The following is an 18,702-nucleotide window of genomic DNA, read 5'->3' as shown; positions in this document are numbered from 1 at the left end:
CTTGGCGGCCACACCCAAGAGCCCCGCAGGCCGCATGCAGCCCGGGTGTTTGAGACCCCTGGCCTGAGCGATGGAGCTTTGTGGGGGCCCCTGTGGCATCCCCCCTAATGCCAGCTCTGGTTACTGTGGCCCACGTGGGCTGTGGAGTTTTTATAGCGTGTTGGGGGGTGGGGGGGGGCCCGAAAGAAAAAGGCTGAGAACACCCAGTGCAAGGGACCATCTGTCACAAAGGTGAGCTCACCTGCGTGGTGAGATATATGGGATCACCCAAGGGGACTGTGTGGTTCCATGTTAATGCTGTTACAGAGCCTGAAGCGTTTACACTGGATACTTGGTTGGTGAAATCTCCATACAGACCTCACACCCAATTTGGGGTTTGTTCCCTGCTTCTCACCAGTCTGCCGGAGGCTGGTGCTCGTGCTCTCCAGTCACTGGGGACAGCGTTACAGAGACTTACGGGCACAACGCCACCAGCAGCAATTGGCAGCACTGCAGAGCAGGCTTCACAGGGACACAGTGTGGGCCAAAGGGTCTGTCGTCTCCACCAAGCCCTCGTTGTCCTCCAGGGCACGTCCGCATCCCAGCAACCTTCTAGGAGGGTCCAGGCTGCCACCCATCTCCAGCACGGCAGCGCCCGCGCCCCATCACCCGCCTTGTCTCCTCAGACAGAGGTGAGTGACGGAGGGTGCACAAGGGGTCCGGTTCGGGGAGGGATAACAAAACACACCCTCTGGGGTCACCTCTCAGGAAGTGACGGTGACAGGCTTTGTGGTGGCAGTAAAGGGGGAGGGGAGGGCGTGGGAGCAGCACCCTCAAAGGCAATGCTGGAGACCCAGTAAACTCTGAAGGGGACTGAGAGTCTCCCAGGGCCCCATATCCTGTTGGGATCTGTCCAAAGTCCCCCCCACTTCTTTTCTTTCATTCCTTTATTTACCCTTGTTTGCTGACAGTCGACTCTTGTGCTGTTTCACCTGGTGCCCCGAGAGAGGAAGAAAGGGCCCCGCGGCCTCAGGCAGAGAGGGTTGACAGCTTAGAGCAGGGGTCCCCAACGTGGTGCCTGCGGATGCCACAGCGCCCACCAGGGCATCTAAGTGCGCCCGCGTACTGGCCGGTGAACCGAAATTCAGCGGCATTTTGCTGGCAACGCCTGTGGGTGTGTCCCCTGGGTCAGGAGAAGTCAGTGTCCAGCCCTGTGGGGCTGTGCTCCTGGCTCATACCTCCAGCACTCACTGCTGCCCCTCCCTTCCCAGCTGCACTGTTCAGCCAGCCCCAGGCCTCAGGGAGGTCACTGCCCCCCGCCCCCACCACCTCAAACCTTCAAACTGGGACATGGTGCACTAGTACCAATCAGAGTGCACTAGTGTAAATTCTGTCTATACTAAGGGTTTGCACCAGTGCCTAAAACACCAGTGTGGCAGAGACCTTCAGAAACAGCAGTACGGCGGCACTAGAACCTATTTCTAGCTCGGTCACAGACAGCCTGGGTGACCTTGGACACGTCAATGTTTCTCCTCCCAACTTCAGTCTCTTTACCCAGCTGCCACTCACTGGGGTCTCCTCTCTCTGCAGAGCTGCTCACCACTACAATCTGTGTGGGTGTCCCCAGAGCTAAGGCAGTTCAGCTCTGGAATAGTCTTATAAGGGGGCTGGGGAGTCTCTTTCCCTGGAAGTTTTTAAGAAAAAGTAGGAAAAAGCTCTGTCACAGATAATCTACATATACTTGGTCCTGCCTCAGCAGAGAGAGCTGGACTTGATGACATCTTGAGGTCCTGTCCAGCACTACATTTCTAGGATGCCATGAAATATATACGTATAAAACACAACATACAGAGTAAAACCCACCACAACATGATGTCAGGAAACTCAGAAAAAAGAAAAGAAAAAAGAAACAACAAAAGCAACAGCATAAAATGACAATACAGAGGAAAAGAAAACACGGTGCAAACTAACACACCTAGGACAATATTACACAATAAAAAAAGAAAAAAAAAAACTCATCTCAAACCAACACAGCACAGGCACCAAACATGCTGAGGCAAAACAATGCACCATAAAACTGCTACACAACATGGTGCGATCACAGTTCCAAATGGCACCATGCAAAACAGCTCAGCGTAGAACAGGACACAGCACAAAAGAGAATTATTTCAGTGTAGGCCTGGAAGGGATCTTGAGAGGGCGTCTACTCCAGCCCCCTGTGCTGAGGCAGGACCAAGTATCCCTAGACATTCCCAGACTGGTGTATCTCTAACCTGGCCTTAAAAACCTCCAATGAAGGAAATTCCACAGTCTCCCTTGGAAGCCAATGCAAGGCAAACAGAGACCAAAACAACGCTGCACGCACACACGCTGGGCTTGGGGTTAAGGGGAGAGACAAGAACTGAAACAATCTGGGTTCAGTTCCCAGTTTTGCCCCAAATTCTCCATGAAAACTTGAGCAAATTACTTCAGCTCTCTGAGCTTCAGTTTCCCCATCTGAAAATGGAGAGTCGCCTCCCACCATTGGCCTATTTAGCCTTTGAGCTTTTTGTGGCAAGGCCTCTCTGTCCCTGTGGGCATGTCCACACTGCAGTCAGACACCGGCGGCTGGCCTGTACCTGCTGACTTGGGCTCACACGGCTCAGGCTGTGGGGCTGTTTAATTGGGGTATCCATGTTCCGGCTGGGGCTGCAGCCCTAGGTCTGGCAACCTCCCACCTCGCGGGGTCCTACAACCTGGCTCCAGCCCGAGCCCAGACATCTACCCGGCAATTAAACAGCCCCTTCGCCTGAGTCACCTGGCATGGGCCAGCTGGGGGGGTTTAACGGCAGGGTAGAGATACCATTGGTGTCTGTTCAGCACCTGTCACAATGGGGACCCTGATCTTGGTCAGTGTCTATGCAAAGCCCTGCAGAACAGGGGCCTGACCTCAGTCGGGGGCTCTGCAACTCCCAGCATTACAGGATCCAGGATTTTGTTCGGGTTCCCTGCAGCATCTGGCAAACTGTGGGGGCAGGATCTCTGTCAGGGTCTGTGCAGTGCCCAGTACAGTGGTGGGGCGTGATCTGGGTCAGGGTCAGTGCAGTGCCAGACCCAACAGGGACACAGATCTCAGTCGAGGTCTCTGAAATGCCCAGCACAATGGACGCAGCAGTTTAGGTCACAGTCATGCGCTGCCTGGCACAAGGGGGGGCCGTGATCTCAGTCCAGGTCTCAGTTTTACCTGGCACAACAGTGAGGTCTGATCTCACCTGGGGTCTCTTCAGTGCCTGGCAGAACAGGGCCCAGGTCTCAGTTGGGGTCTCTGCAGCGCCTGGCAGTACGATAAGAGCCCTGATCTCAGTCACACACCTGGAGAGAAAAGTGGGAAGATTTTTGAGCATTCGATATCAGTATTTCAGAACTGAGGAGAAAATGGGGCACAAACTAAATATTTGCCAATATAAGAGAGAAGCACCAACATCTTGGAGATTTTTTGTCACCATTTAAAGGCTCGAGAGAAAAGATGGGAAATTGGAGGGGATTATACAAGGATATTGAATCAGCAATGGGGTTGATTCAATGGGGCAGTGGGGTCTGGGAACGTGACTAGCAGGTGATGGGGTGGGGGAGGCTGCTGGGTTGGGCAGGGTGGGGGAGGGGAAGGAGCTGGGAGGGGAAACCTGGGGCTGGGCCGTCTCCATGGGGGACACTGGCTCCTCCCTCCCCTTCCTGGCCCTTCCCAGGCCCCGTTGCCAGCAGAGAGTGGCCCCCCCAGCCCAGCCCAGAGGTGTCCCTGTCTCAGGGCCCCCCCAGCCTCTGCCCATTCACCCTCTGCCCAGCTCAGGAATCCCTCGGGGGAACCTGCCCCCGGCCATGTCCGGGCTGCACCGACATTTCCCACTCCCAGACTGGTCTCACCCCCCCAGCCCCGCCCGGCCCCACGCAGGGACCCCGGGCCGGGCACGGGGGGGTTAATGAAGGGCTCTCCCGCCGCGATCTGCGCATGCCCAGAGCTCCAACGGCACCAACCCTTCTCCGGCCCGGGAGAGGCTCCAACGGCCCCGCGCGAGCCAGGCAGAGCCGCAGCGCCCAACGCCCCTTCGCAGCCCGGCTCCGCCTCTCCCGCCAACGTCACTTCCGGTTCAGGGAGCATCACGAACTACATCTCCCAGCCTGCCCTGCGGCCGCTCCCGCTCTCTCCAGCCCGGGGAAGGAGGGTTCCAGCAGCTGTTACTGCGCATGCTCCGTGCGAGCCCCGCTGGGGGCGGGAGAACAAAGCTGCTGCTGCCGCCTCTGCGTGAGCCGGGTCCGGGCTGAGCCGCTGCTGCTCCCCGGGGGGGGTCTGTGCGGGGGGGCCCGGCCGGGGGGGGGGTTTCTCCAGCTGGGCCCCGCCCCCCGGGCAGCCCCGGGCTCTGCCCGCCCCAGCCCCGCCCGGAGCCCCCGGGGGGTGAGAGACCCCGGGGGGGGGGCGCGGGGGGGGCGCTGGGGGGGCGGGCACGTGACTCTGCCCCGGGGAACCCGGGAGAAGCCTCGGAGCCGCCTCGGCCCCAGCGGAGCCGCAGCAAGATCCGCCCCCCCCCCCGCTGGGATGGGGGGGCCCGGGGCCCGGCGAGGGGGCCCTGGGGGGAGGGGGGTGTCGGGCGGGGGGGGGAAGGTCGGTGGGACGCGGGGGGGGGGGGTTGAACTGTCTCTGTGCAGCCAGGAAATTCCCGGGTGGGGGGAGTGGCTGGCGGGCGGGCGAAGGGGGGAGGGGGGTTAATTGGCTCCTGTCCCTGTTGGTGCCACTTGCCTCTCGCCCCCGATACAAATTCTCTCCAGTTCTGCCCCTTTTCTCGCTCAGTGTCTCACCCGGGCTGTAAAATCCGGGGAGATTCGCCCCTTTCCCCGCCAACGAGCCGCTCTCCCGTCTCCCCCATTTCCCCCTGGTCTCTCCAGGAGTCTGATTCTCCACCTTCAGTTGCAGGTCGTGACACGTTTTCTCTGCACATCTCAAAGGTTGATATAAAATATCCTAAACGTTTGCCCCACTGCTCTCTAGTTGTCTATTTCTAATTGAACATGCCCTGAGATTTCCCCCTGTCTCTCTAACTATAAAATACCAAGAAAATTTCAGATTTACACCTTTTCTCAGCTTCTTGAACATAGCTTGGTGGGGCAGGGCTGGGCTGGCAGGGGCTGTGGGTCAGGAGTGAGGGGCACCATCAGAGGTTGAGGGCGGGCAGGGCTGGACTGTAAGGGGGCTGTGGGTCGGGAGTGAGGGGCACCATTAAAGCTTGAGCCAGGGGCACCCCCCAGCTAAAGCCCTGTACTGTATGTACAGGATGTTTCTAAACACACAGCACGTGCACACTACTTTCCCCCCCCCCCCCCCCCAGTGTAGTATTAAATTGCTTGGTTTACATTGTGATCCGCAAAGCTGAGTCAGGTGCCTGAACTCCCCACACAATGCCTGGGTTCCACAGGCACCTTCCAGTGTGAGTCACAAACGCCAGTTCACTAGGTGGGGAGCCATGTGAGCTAGTCAATGGGAGAGGCTGGCAAGGGGGAGGTACTAGCACCGCATGAGGAATATTCAACGTCATTGAAATATAGTCAGAAGTAAAATTTCATTGCTCGGTGCTGCAGAACAGTCAACGTTTCCAGCAGATGGGACTGCAGCTGGGGGGGGATTCCATTTGAAAACTTGAAAGAGGTAAACAATGAACAGAAAACCACACAGACATTGAATAGTAACAGTAACAAAGGACAGTCAAATAGCAAGAAACAAACAGAAAAAAATAACATGAAGAGACTAAACAAAAATCTACAAAAGAAATCAAAGACATTGAAAAAAAAATGTCACCGCAGAGCTGGTGGGGCAGGGCTGGACTGGCAGGGGGCTGTGGGTCAGGAGTGAGGGGCTGGGAGAAGCACATTGTCCTAAACCCTGCCCCCCCCCCCCCCTCACAGATAGATGCCTAAATCTGGGTTGCAGGGGGGTGGCTGTGGCTTAGCACTCCACAAATGGGAACCCAGCCCCTGCCGTCAGGTGACTCAGGTGCCTAAGGCATTTCTTGGACTGGAGGTAGGCAGCTGCCTCAAGCCACACAAACTGGCGGTAGGGGGAGAAGGAAGAGGTGGGGTTGGTCACATCAGCTGCTTTATAACGCTTAGCCCCACGGTTCACGCACTCCCCTGGGCTGTGGGAGACCCGGGTTCAGTTCCCCCTGGCTGGAAGAGCTGATGAACGTGAGTACCAACCTCAGGCCAAACAGCTACAAACTACTCAACCTTATATGCTGCTTCCATGACACCATGCAGGCCCATGTATCAGTGGGTGCCATCTCATCTGATCCCTTTCCTGTAGCCCACAGGGTAAGCAGAGCTGGGTGCCTGCCCCTATATTATTTACTTGGTTCCAGGCTGGAGTGCTGGAAGTCGCTGCGTGTGCTACCATACAGGTGTCCAGTGCTGGATGAAACTTCTGGGGGCCTGGCACCAAACATATGTGTGGGCCCCCATGGGGAATAATTGTAAAAGACAGGAGATCAACACAGGACTTGTCTTTGACACAGCACACAGGTTTTATTAACAATATTTGAAGTTTAAGTTGCAGATGGAGGTGGCTGCCACTAGGGTACCAGCAGTGGTAGCCCGAGGGGAAAAAAAGATACACACACAAGTGGATATAAACTAAATTATAAAAGAAAACAGAGAAAATGAAACACAGCTAACAAAAGCCAGAGCACCCAAAATACTAGCCATGTGCTGCTCCCACTAAAAAGGCCCATTCCCACTAGCTCACCATTCACATTTCTCATAGGAACCACCAGGGCTTGTATTACATTTTGATATGAAATTGGGGGTGAATTTAAAACTATTTAAAATATTTTAAAAATAAAAAAACATCAGAATTGTAATACATTTTACTGACAGTATAATTAGTCATACTAGACTTGCTTGTCCTCCCCCCAAGGCCGAGAGGCACACAGACTGGGATCAGGACCAGCTGTGCCCCCAAAAGACCAGGCCAACCCTCCAAATCAGACCAGAGCCACATCCCTCCCCCAGAACAACCCCCTGGAACTGGACCACTTTGAATCAGGCTCTAAGACACCATAAACTGTACGGACTACCTAAGACAAAAATACCATTTCTCATTCTTTTTTCTTTGTTTTTTGAAAAGTAAACGTAAGAGTGGCCAGGCTAGGTCAAACCAAAGGTCCATCTAGCCCAGTATCCTGTCTGCCGAAGAAGTGGGCTGGAGCCCACGAAAGCTTATGCTACAATAAATTTGTTAGTCTCCAAGGTGCCACAAGTCCTCCTGTTCTTTTTGTGGATACAGACTAACACGGCTGCTACTCTGAAACCTGTCTTCCAACAGTGGCCAATGCCCGGTGCCCCAGAGGGAATGAACAGAACAGGTAATGATCCAGTGAGCCATCCCCTGTCACCCATTCCCAGCTTCTGGCAAACAGAGGCTAGAGACACCATCCCTGCCCATCCTGGCTAATAGTCCCAGGGACCTGTCCTCCATGAATTTATCTAGTTCTTTTTTAACCCTTTTATAATCTTGGCCTTCACAACATCCTCTGGCGAGGAGTTCCACAGGTTGACTGTGCGTTGTATGAAGAAATACTGCCTTTAGTTTGTTTTAAACCTGCTGCCTCTTCATTTGATTTGGTGACCCCTACTTCTTGTGTTAGAAGAAGTAGTAAACACCACTTCTGTATCTACTTTCTCTACACCAGTCATGATTTTATAGACCTCTCTCATCTCCCCCACCCTGCACATCTTGTGAACTGGGCTTTTCCCTCCCTGCTGCTGCAGCCTCCTCCCCACTCTTGGGCACAGCACCCACACACCCCTCTGCCCCTGCAGCCAGCTCCCCCCTCTAGGGCTGCTTGGTTGCCAATATTCCTGATGCTGGGAACTGAGAGGGGAGGGGATGGCAGGAGAAAGGCAGGTAATGCCCTTCCCCCCCAGGGGAACAGGCCTGGGGGCTGGTCAGTGCTGGGAGGGGACAGTCTCAGCTGCGGGTGTCACTGTCCGGGACAGAGACTCTCTCCAGCCTGAGCTGGGACTGGGCAGATTATCAGGGGACACATATTTGTGCCCCCTTTATTGTTTTCAGGATTGAAATAAGGGCAGAGAACCCCAGAGAAGGTGTCAGTGAAAGTGAAGAGATGGGACTTGTCAGTCACATTGTAAAAGGAGACCTCGCCCGCCTCATAGTCCAGGAAAATCCCCACCCGTCTGGGCCTGACGCTCACGGACAGCAAGGTCGGGGGGGGAGGCATTGGCCTCGCATTGCCCAGCATGGTGCCATATTGTCCAGTATCCATTCTTCGGTAGATATACAATATGCCCCTTCCTGCGCCCATCTTCCCTACAGACCCCCAGAGTCCAGAGATTCTTTTCTCCAACCTCCACCTCCCAGTAACGTCTCCCGCCCGTGAATCCCTCAGCGCCCAGGACAACCGCCATAGTATCAAATCTCTCCGGATTGTCAGGCAGATCCTGGCGCTCGTCTCGGTGTGTCACACGTTTCCGATCCTCAGCCAGGACGAGGTAGGGGTTTGCTGTGCTGGGATCCAGAGTCACATCCACTGGGGAGAGAGTCACAGAGTCACTGCCAGGGCCAGGGGCTGGCCATTCTAGGGGGGCACAATCTAAAGGGGAGAACATGTGACCACCCCATGTGTCTTCTCCCCTGTGCCCAGCCCGGGGCTGCCCCGCTCCTCCTGCCCCATGTTACCTGTGGGAGCGGGGGGAGAGCTCTGTCCTTCTCCCACTGCACCTGTGCCCCAGGGCCTGGGCGGGGAGTGGGACAGAGCCTTTCTGATGTGGCCGAAGCCAGCTGCTCCTGGTCGCTGCCTCTGTGCAGCTGAGCCAGCCTGGCTGGGGTGACAGCTCCTGCTCCCTGCCTGGGCCCACCTGCTGGGGATGGGGGCTGAGCTGAGGGGACGCTGGCTCACTCAGCACCTGGTCCCGTATCCATCCTCCTGCTCCCCACTGCCAGGGCTGGGGCCAGGCACAGCGGGAGAAGGGAACTCCCCCTTCTCCCTGCAGCAGGCCAATCTGGGCAGGGCCCCCCCCACATGTAGGCTCGAGAAGTGGCACTTACACCCTGGCAGCTGGAGCTCCATGCACTGAGTGGGGTCTGAGGACATCCCAGCGGCTGTGTGAGCCCCGCACGGTGCTGCTGACATGGCTCAGCTCTGACCCCTGCTGGAACCTCTCTCCCTGCGGCCCATGCAGGTCTTGGTCTCCCTGTGGTTGCCATTAATGTGAGTTATGATGTGAGCTCCTGTCCACTAAGAACTGGCCTCGGGCTGGGCTGAGATCGGTGACAGGAAAGTGAAAGCTCCCATCACTGGCCCCTGCCAAACCAGCCCATCCAGCTTCCCCCCGCAATGCGGTAACAACAATACTCACACTTGGCAACACCCTGAGCGCCCCCAGCGGGCAGGGTGAGGGCCTGTCCAAGGGGCACAATCTTCAGGAAAAACAACAAGGAGTTCGGTGGCACCTTAAAGACCAACAGATTTATTATGGCATCAACTTCCGTGGGTAAAAAATCCCATTTCTTCAGCTGCACGGAGTACGAAGAAGTGGATTTTTTTCCCCACAAAAGCTTATGCCCTAATAAATCGGTTGGTCTTTAAGGTGCCATCGAACTCCTCGTTGTTTTTGTGGATACAGACTGACACGGCTGCCCCTCTGAATCTTCAACAAGGGAGACTGAGGCTGGAGATTAGGAAACATTTTCTCACTCTCAGGGCGGTGAAGCTCTGGACCGGCTCCAAGGGAGCCTGTGGGATCCCTGGCACTGGCGGTTTGTAAGAGCAGGTTGGACAAACCCCTGTCAGGGATGGTCTAGGCCCTGCCCCAGTGCAGGGAGCTGGATTAGGTGACCTCACAAAGTCCCTTCCAACCCTGCATTGCTATGAGTCTAGGTTACAGCTGTTCTGGCGCTGGGTCCAGGGCCCTGGCGGTTCTAAGCACGGTGTGTGGCACACGGAGGAGTTAACAATCTTAGTGATCACAGCAGCTGGTAGCTCAGCGTCCCTGCCAGGGCCTGTAACCGGCTCAGCTGGGTGTTACTGGCTTGTGTGGACAGGAGCTAGGGTTGCCACCTGTCCAGGTTTTCACAGGATCAGCCCATTGTTCAGGTCGCTGTCCTGCGAAATCTGAGTCTGTGCAGGATGTTAAAAGTCCTGGGTTTGTCAGTGGCTGTAGTGGGGGAAGCTGTGGGGTGGCAGTGACTGCTCAAAGGGAGCGCTAGCTTCAGACTGTCTTGGGACCAGCAAGCGGGAGATGAGGCGCTCGGAGCTGGTAGGGCCCAGTCACCACGGTGGAAGTACCAACCGTGACGTTTAACTGCCGGATGGTAACGGGGTGGATCTGGTGCCAGGCCCTGCTTTGTGAGGCTGGTGCCCAGGGCAGTGACAGGAACAGAAGCCTGAGAGGGCTGGTCTCCTCTCCCAGGGTGGGATGGGACACAGTGCCCGGGGTGAGGAGACAGGGGGTGTAGGTGGAGCAAGCAGATGTCCCATTTTTTACACCTCAGAGGGGGCAACCACAACAGGACCCCAACACTGTTTGTGTAACTGACCTGAGTGCCCCCCTCCCTCGAAGCTGTGTGCGGCAGGATACCCCAGAGTACATGGAGCCGTGGCCAGTGGTGCTGCAATGTGTGTGCATGTCCCTTGGGGTCTCTAATCCCTGCTGGAGCTGCCCAGACTCTCCCAGCCTTCACCAGTACATACGTATGGTCAGGCAGCATGCTGGGTGCAAATACACCCAGACAGCTGTTCGTAGCCTATCGAATGTCATAGGAAAATGCTCTGTGTAGGGAAAGGAGCCAGGAGCTCCCACGGGGAGGTGGATCTCCCCATGGATAAAATATCAGCGACTTGTACAGTACCTGTGTAGAGCTGTGCGCTTCTCCACCCTGTAACTAAACACAGACAGAGGGGTGAGAACGCCCGTGAACACCGACACTCTGAACAGGAAACAATGTCACACAAGGGTGATAATGGGGGGAATGGAACTTACTGATCTCAGCCTGGTGTTTGGCTAAAAACAAAACACAGAGAAACGAGTCAGTATCACACTATGTTGCAGAAGGAAAGCGAGTCAAGAGACTTTAAAGCAGAGAAGTTAAAATCCTTAGACTGAGCCAGGAGGCTACATCAGCAACCAGAGCCTGGCAGCTCCTGGGCAACAAAGGAATCAGCAAGGGGAGAAACACAGTAACCCCATCCTGCCACCTGGCCAGCTGCAAGAGGTTGTGAGAGCCAAAGGGGGATTGTAGTGGGGCGGACTGCCCCACTCCCTGTGAGAGTGGGCTGCGGCAGGCCAGGGCACCTGTGCAGACAGGGCTTATTGTGAGCCAATCAGAGAGGGGCTTATTGTGAGCCAATCAGGGCCCAGTTTGGAGACAGCCAATTAGGGCCAGGCTCAGACATATATAAAGGCTGCCCAGAGCAGAAGCAGTCAGTCTGTCTCAGGCCTTTGACAGGGGAAGGTCAGTCTCCAAGGAAGGAGACTAGCACTACGGACAGCGCAGTGCTGGCCAGGCTCGGGGAGGCTAGGGAGCTTGAACACGTAGCCTGCCAGGCTGCAGGCCCTGAAGGGAAGGACCTAGCGGGTGCAAGGGGCCGTAGGGGAAGCGGCCCAGGGAAACAGACAGTGGAGGGGAGAGAAGGACAGTGAGGCTGACGCCAGAGGGTCCCTGGGCTGGGACCCAGAGTAGAGGGCGGGCCTGGGTCCCCCCCTTCACTCCTTGCAGGGCACCCAGCCATTGGCTATAGGGAGCAGCCATATTGCTATGCCAGATCCCTGACAAGAGGGATTGGACTCAAGGGCGGTTGGACATAGTGACTGAGGTGTGGGACTACTGAGCACTGACACCCCCCCCCTGGAAGGGGGTGCAGATGGACTAAGGGGCACTCCCGGAGGGCAGTGGCCTCGAAGAGGATGCCGCCGAGCATGCAGCAATGCGGATCCAAAGACAACAACAGAGGACAGAATGATGGATGGGACACTACCAAGAGGGGGCACTCCACTGGAGAGAGCTAATTCCCAGAGTCACCAGCAGGAGGCACCCAGGTGGTGAGTCCTGACCCGTTTACACGGATCCTTCAGCAAATAGAAAATATTAAAATATTAATCCTGTGAAGTCAGTAAAAGGAGAAAAGTGCATCGGGTGAAGAGTATGATGGGACTGAATAGGCCAAAGTTTAACTAGAAGAGTGAATGGCCAGAGATATAAAACAAGTACCAGGGATTTATTTCAGTCTAGCAGAATCAGGAAGCCTGTGAGAGAATCAGTGGGTCCCTTGGCTCAGCAGGGATAAAGGGAGCGGAGCAATTCAGGAGGGTGAGGACAATGGTGAGAATAACCGATTTCTTTATATTGATTATCACCATAGAGGGTGTTGGGGAGAGACATACTGTGGTAGAACACACCCCTGTACTCACACTCTATGCACTATTGTAATAATCTTTGTACAAAGTATGCCTTGAAAGGTATCATTTGAAAACTCATCATTTGCTGATCAGTACTTCCCTGGTAAAATATGTGTGACAAATTTGTCCGTGATGTTTTAAGATTCCCTGTACAGTGTTATTAACCCAAGTTCCAAGCCCCACAGCTGAGCCCAAACAGAAGTTGGCAAACAGGTCTGGCCTAAACAAAGGAATATGTGCTCTGCTTAATTTGCATTAATCAAGCAGGAAGGGAAAACAAAGGAAGAAAAATACTAACAGGAAATAACCTCCTACATAGATTCTGTGTCTCAGCTGGAAATGTTTTTTCAAGGTGTGTGTATTAGAGGGGAAGAACTGAAACTATAAAAAGGAGGGAAACCACCCCAAGGCCCCCCGTTTTCTCTGTCCCTGCACATCAGATTCACTGCACCTGAAGAGAAAAAGGAAGCCCTCACTGGACTCTGGGGAAGGGGACCTGACCTGAGAGTTTGGTCAGTAACCTGCTGGAGCATGTGATAAGAAAATGCTTGAATTTAATATAGTTTAAGTTAGGCTTCAGTAAACATCTTATCTTTATTTTTCTTGTAACCATTTCTGACTGTTATGCCTCATCACCTGTACTCACTTAAAATCTCTCTTTGTAGTTAATACATTTGTTTTACTGTTTTATCTAAACCAGTGTGTTGAAATAATTATGTGAGATAATAACATGGCATATTATTCCCTTAAAAGAATAACATCTTAAAATATTTTGTACTGTCCAGGAGAGGGCTGGGCAGTGCAGGACACACATTTCTGGGGGGAAATCTTCGACTGGGGGTGTGCTCAGGTCACCCTGCAGTATAACAGAGGCAGAGGTTGCAGAGAAGGTTGAAAGATTTCTTCACCATATCGCCACCAAATCAACAAGAGGTGATGCCATTTTAGATTTAGTATTGGTGAGTAGTGGGGATCTCGTAGAAGAACTGGTTGGAGAGGAGAGCCTTGATTTGAGTGATCATGAGCTAACTCCATTTAAACTAAATGGAATGATAAAAATATGGCTGCAACTAGGATCCTTGATTTAAAAAAAAAAAGGGAATTAGAGAAGTGGACTGGACTAAAGAACTCAAGGATCTGAATATGGAGGAAGCTTGGAATTACTTTAAGTCAAAGTTGCAGAAGCAATCAGAAGCTTGCATCCCACGGAAGGGGAAACACATTTTTAGGGAAGGGTTGCAGACCAAACTGGATGAGTAAGCATATGAAACAGGCATTAAGAGAAAGCGGAAAGCCTACAAGGAATGGAAAATGGGATTGATCAGCAAGGAAAACTCCCTCTTGGAGGTCAGAAAGTGTAGGGAAAAAGTGAGAATTGCTAAAAGCCAAGCAGCGCTGGACCTTATGAAGGGAATTAAAACCAATAAGTAAAAGGTTTTATAGCCACATAAATAAGAAGAAAAGAAGTGGGACCATTAAACACTGAAGATGGGGTGGAGATTAAAGATAATCTAGGCATGGCCCAACACCTAAATGAATACTTTGCTTCAGTTTTTAATAAGGGTAATGAGGAGCTTAGGGGTAGTGGCAGGTTGGCTAATGGGAATGAGGATATGGAAATAGAAATGACCATATCCAAGGTGAAAGTCAAACTCAAACAGCTCAATGAGATCAAATTGGGGGCCAGATAATCTCCATCCAAGAATATTAAAGGAACTGGCATGTGAAACCACAAGCACAATAGCAAGGTTTTTAATGAATCTGTAAACTCAGGGGTTGTACCCTATGATTGGAGAATTGCTAATATCGTTTCTATTTTTAAGAAAGGGGGGAAAAAACTGATCCAGTTTGACCTCAATTGTATGCAAGGTCTTGGAACAAATGTTGAAGGAGAAAGTAGTTAAGGACATAAGGTAATTGGGATAAAATACAACATGGGTTTACAAAAGGTAGCTCGTGCCAGAGCAACCTGATCTCCTTCTTTGAGAAGGTAACTGATTTTTTTTAGACAAAGGAGATGTAGTAGATCTAACCTACCTGGGCTTCAGTAAGGCATTTGATACATTTCTACATGGGAAATAGTTAATTAAATTGGAGAAGCTGGAGACAAATATGACAACTGAAAGGTGGTTAAGGAACTATTTAAATGGGAGATGACAACAGGTCATACTGACAGGTGAATTGTCAGGCTGGAGGGAGTTACTAGTGTAGTTCCTCAAAGATCAGTCTTGGGACAAATCTTATTTAACATTTTCATTAAAGACCTTAGCACACTCCCACTTTTTGTGCCAATACAATTTTCAGATGACACAATGTCAGGAGGTATTGCCAATATGGAGGACTGGAATATCATACAAGATCTGAACAACCCTGAAAACAGGCGTAATAGAAATGGGATGAAATTTAACAGTGCAAAGTGCAGGGTCATGCACTTCGGGACTAACAACACTAACTTTTGGTATAAGGTGAGGAAGTTTAAGTTGAAAGTGACAGAAGAGCAGAAAGACCTGGGTATATTGGTTGATCACAGGATGTCTATGAGCTACCAATGTGATCTGGCCATGAAAAATCCTCATGCAATCCTAGGAGTTATTTCTAGTAGAGATAGGGCAGAAATGGTTACTCTCCCTGTGCAGTACCACAAGGAATCATTACAGCTATTCACACAGGTTATTGCGCCCGCGTCCTGGCCCCCGGGAGAGCACCCGCCGAAATGTCACCGAATTTCAGCAGCATTTCGGCGGGGATGCCTCTCGATGACGCCACTTGCCGTCAACACCTGGAGGGTGTAGCTCAATAGTCAAGCTCCTCGCACTTTCACACTGACTTTGACATTTTATCCCTATAAGGTGACCAGACCAGGAGACAATACCCCTTGGGAAACAGGGCTGAGCATCACTTAGTATCAGCTTTGCTTACCTGTGAATCTTTGGGTTATGTCACGTGCTGAAACAGAAATGGGAGTTTACACAAAAATTACAGACTCAAGACAAAAATTGGGGGAGGGATAGCTCAGTGGTTTGAGCATTGGGCTGCTAAACCCAGGGTTGAGAGTTCAATCCTTGAGGGAGCCACTTAGGGATCTGGGGCAAAAATTGGTCCTGCTAGTGAAGGCAGGGGGCTGGACTTAATGACCTTTTCAAGGCCCCTTCCAGTTCTAGGAGATTAGTATATCTCCAATTATCTTATCTTAAAAATTGCTAAAAAATTAAGCTACACAAACTAAAACCAGAGCTTACTTTGTTCTGCCGGAGGGGTCCATGGGAATGAAAAAGGAATAAAACAACAATTAACGATTAGTAGAGATGATCAGTGATAAAACTACCCCATTCTAAACCCAAATTACATTGGCTTCCATGTGAATTCTGCCTGAGTAAGGACATCAGGATTGGGCCTCTAATTATTAATTACAGCTTCTGCTTTATTGCATTCAATCTTGCATAACCTCCATCCTAGAAATCAATGGGACTGCACCTGTGAGGATCACTCATGTGAGTCAAGGTGGCAGAATTGGGTCTTTAGTGAAAAAGGGGCCAGGTTCCCTCCCCTGCTCTGGTCATTTCATGCAAGGATGGTGCAGACTGGCTGAATGGGCCCTAACAGGACATCAGAGAATTCCTCCAGCATAGGGACTGCTCAGCTGGGGGAAAGCAGCATAGCCCACCCCTGTGCCAACTGCCCCCACCATGCCAGCGTGGTGTAGGGGCATGTCAGGAGTCATAGGGTTTAGACAGAGGGGCAGAACTGGATCACACAGCCAATGCTTGGGGACCACAGACAGCTGGAGTAAAGAGGGGCTGCAGTGATTGATGCTGGGGCATCTTGAGACTTCAGGAGCCATAACCAACTCCCTACTGCCCCCCTCTCCAGTACAATACTCCAAGCAGATCTTGGCACAGGAGAGATTCTGGCCTCCAGTTCAAAGACCTCTTCTCTTGCGTTTCCATCAGCTGGTCATGCAGGGATGATCCCAGGCATGCTGAGCCTGCTCCTGGCCTCAGTGAGAGCAGAGGGTGCTCAGCTCTGCGCAGGATTAGGCACATGTTCCTTCTCCTACAAGTGCTCTGTGGAAGCCAGCAGGGGTCAGGGGCCCAGTCCTGCCCCAAGCAAGGCAATGGGTGCAGGAGTGTGGCTGTGGCGAGCTTGGAGGCTTGGGCCTTTTTTGTCAGAGATAATTATTGTTAAGATCGGCCGTCTTGGGTCAGCCAAAGGTCCACCTAGCCCAGTGTCCTGTCTTCCCATAGCGGTCAAAGCCAGGTGCCCCAGAGGGAATGAACAGAACAGAGAATCACCAAGTGACCCATCCCCTGTCGCCCATTCCCAGCTTCTGGCTAACAGAGGCTAGAGACACCTTCCCTGCCCAGCCTGGCTAATAGCCATCGATGGACCTGTCCTCCATGAACTTCTCTAGTTCTTTTTTGAACCCTGTTAATGTCTTGGCCTTCACAACATCCTCTGGCAAGGGGTTCCACAGGTTGACTGTGTGTTGTGTGAAGAAATACTTCCTTTGGTTTGTTTTAAACCTGCTGCCTCTTCATTTCACTGGGTGACCCCTAGTTCTTGTGTTATGAGAAGAGATAAATAGCATTTACTTTCTCTATACCATTTATATGTCTCTATCACATCCCCCCCACTTAGTTATCTGTTTTCCAAGATGAACAGCCTGTTTTTTTTAATCTCTCCTCATACAGAAGCTGTTCCATACCCTTTATTCATTTTTGTTGCCCTTTTCTGAACCTTTCCCATTTCTAATATATCTTTTTTTGAAATAGGGTGACCAGAGCTATATATAGTTGGGTTTATGTTTTCCAATGTGCATCACTTTACATTTATCAACATTGAATTTCATCTGTCATTTTGTTGCCCAGTCACACAGTTTTGTGAGATCCCTTTTTAACACAGTCAGCTTTGTACTTAACTCTCGTAGTTTTGTATCCTCTGCAAATTTTACCACCTCACTATTTACCTCTGCTTACTATTACAAGATCTCTCTGAAGATAGAAAGTGAACTTTGTTTGTGATTTTTTTTTCCAAGGGTTAATGTGAAAAATAAAACTTAATATTCATATTTCAGTGCCACAAATTTTCCATTTATTATTTCTAGCTAAAATCTCTATTTGTATGTTATCAGTCCTAGGCCTGGATTTCCCCTTGTCTTGTGTGTCACTGTAACAAGTACCACACATCAGTTTACTTTATACACAGCATTTTCAGTGTTCACTTTCCAAGATTAAGCTTGATGAAACCTAGTAAAACCGCACTTACCTGCCATTGCCTCATGTTCCACTGGAAAGTAAGACAATGTGAATTAATCCTGAGTCACAAAAGTTAATGTGCAATAGTCAAGATACAAGTAATATCCCCCTCACTGGTGTTATGACTGTTCTTGAGAGTTTTTTTCCTTAAGATGCTAAGCAGAGCACAGCACAGGGGCTGGCTGCTTGTGGGGAAACTGACCCAACTTCTCTTGTCCCTGTTGTTACATGTAATATTTTACACACATCGGATACTGTACAGAGAAACCTGGACCAGAGATCAGGGCTTCCTGGCTCCATGAGATAGCTCTATATCCCGCACCCCCCCTCCTTCCTGTGACAGGTGGGCAGGGGGTTACAGGTCCCCCATCACTTGCCACTAGGGGTTTCTCACGTCATCATTTGAAGCAGCTGGTAGTGCAGGTCAGAGACAGAATCCCAGGGTAGGTGGGCCCTGATCTGATTTGCACTGGCCATTTCTGTATTCTTAAGAACACAAGTTTTTAGGGCTTAGTTCAGCAAAGAAATTAAGCAGATTCTTAAGTACTTTGCTTAATTGGGACACTTAGTGAATATACATTTAAGGGACTATTCATCACAGATAACTATCCCTGAATAAAAACTGTTCGCTTGAAGTTAAGGGTTTTTTGAAAATTACCTATAAATTGTTATATATGGCAAATAAAGTTTTAACAAGTAAAAAGGTGTTTTTCAAACAGGAATTTGCCAGGCGTCCAGATTTCTGAGACAGCTTTTAAAATCTCAGCCTCATTGTCTGAAAGGCTGGAAATTCATAAAGCCATTCCCAGCACCAGCCTTCTCCCAGCCACTGTCAGTAAAATTTTCAAAACCACCTAAGTGACTGAGGCATCCAAGTTCTGCTGAAAGTCATTGGGACTTTGGCTCCTAAAGCACTGCACACTTTTGAAAGTATTTACACTCTGGACATATTGAGTAAGGGGCAAAGATGGAGAATGTCTTTGGTTTGTTCTCTGTGCAATCTCAATTTCAGTTCATAGTGAGATCCCTT

The 18,702-nt window shown here is 51.3% G+C and overlaps 1 long non-coding RNA gene across 1 annotated transcript; it reads right to left on the bottom strand.

The window, feature by feature from the left end:
- Window positions 1–8,943: 8,943 nt before the first annotated feature.
- On the bottom strand, window positions 8,944–18,624 carry LOC123361399. Its single transcript, XR_006576157.1, has 4 exons — window positions 17,683–18,624; window positions 15,657–15,662; window positions 15,337–15,363; window positions 8,944–11,022 (listed from the first exon to the last, which is right to left on the bottom strand). It is a non-coding gene; the product is annotated as an uncharacterized LOC123361399 (long non-coding RNA).
- Window positions 18,625–18,702: the final 78 nt, after the last annotated feature.

The sequence above is a fragment of the Mauremys mutica genome, unplaced genomic scaffold (assembly GCF_020497125.1).
Source record: "Mauremys mutica isolate MM-2020 ecotype Southern unplaced genomic scaffold, ASM2049712v1 Super-Scaffold_100621, whole genome shotgun sequence".
NCBI classification, from domain to species: Eukaryota; Metazoa; Chordata; order Testudines; family Geoemydidae; genus Mauremys; species Mauremys mutica.
Note: the sequence above shows the minus strand (reverse complement) of the source record. Positions and strands in the feature narration are given on the sequence as shown.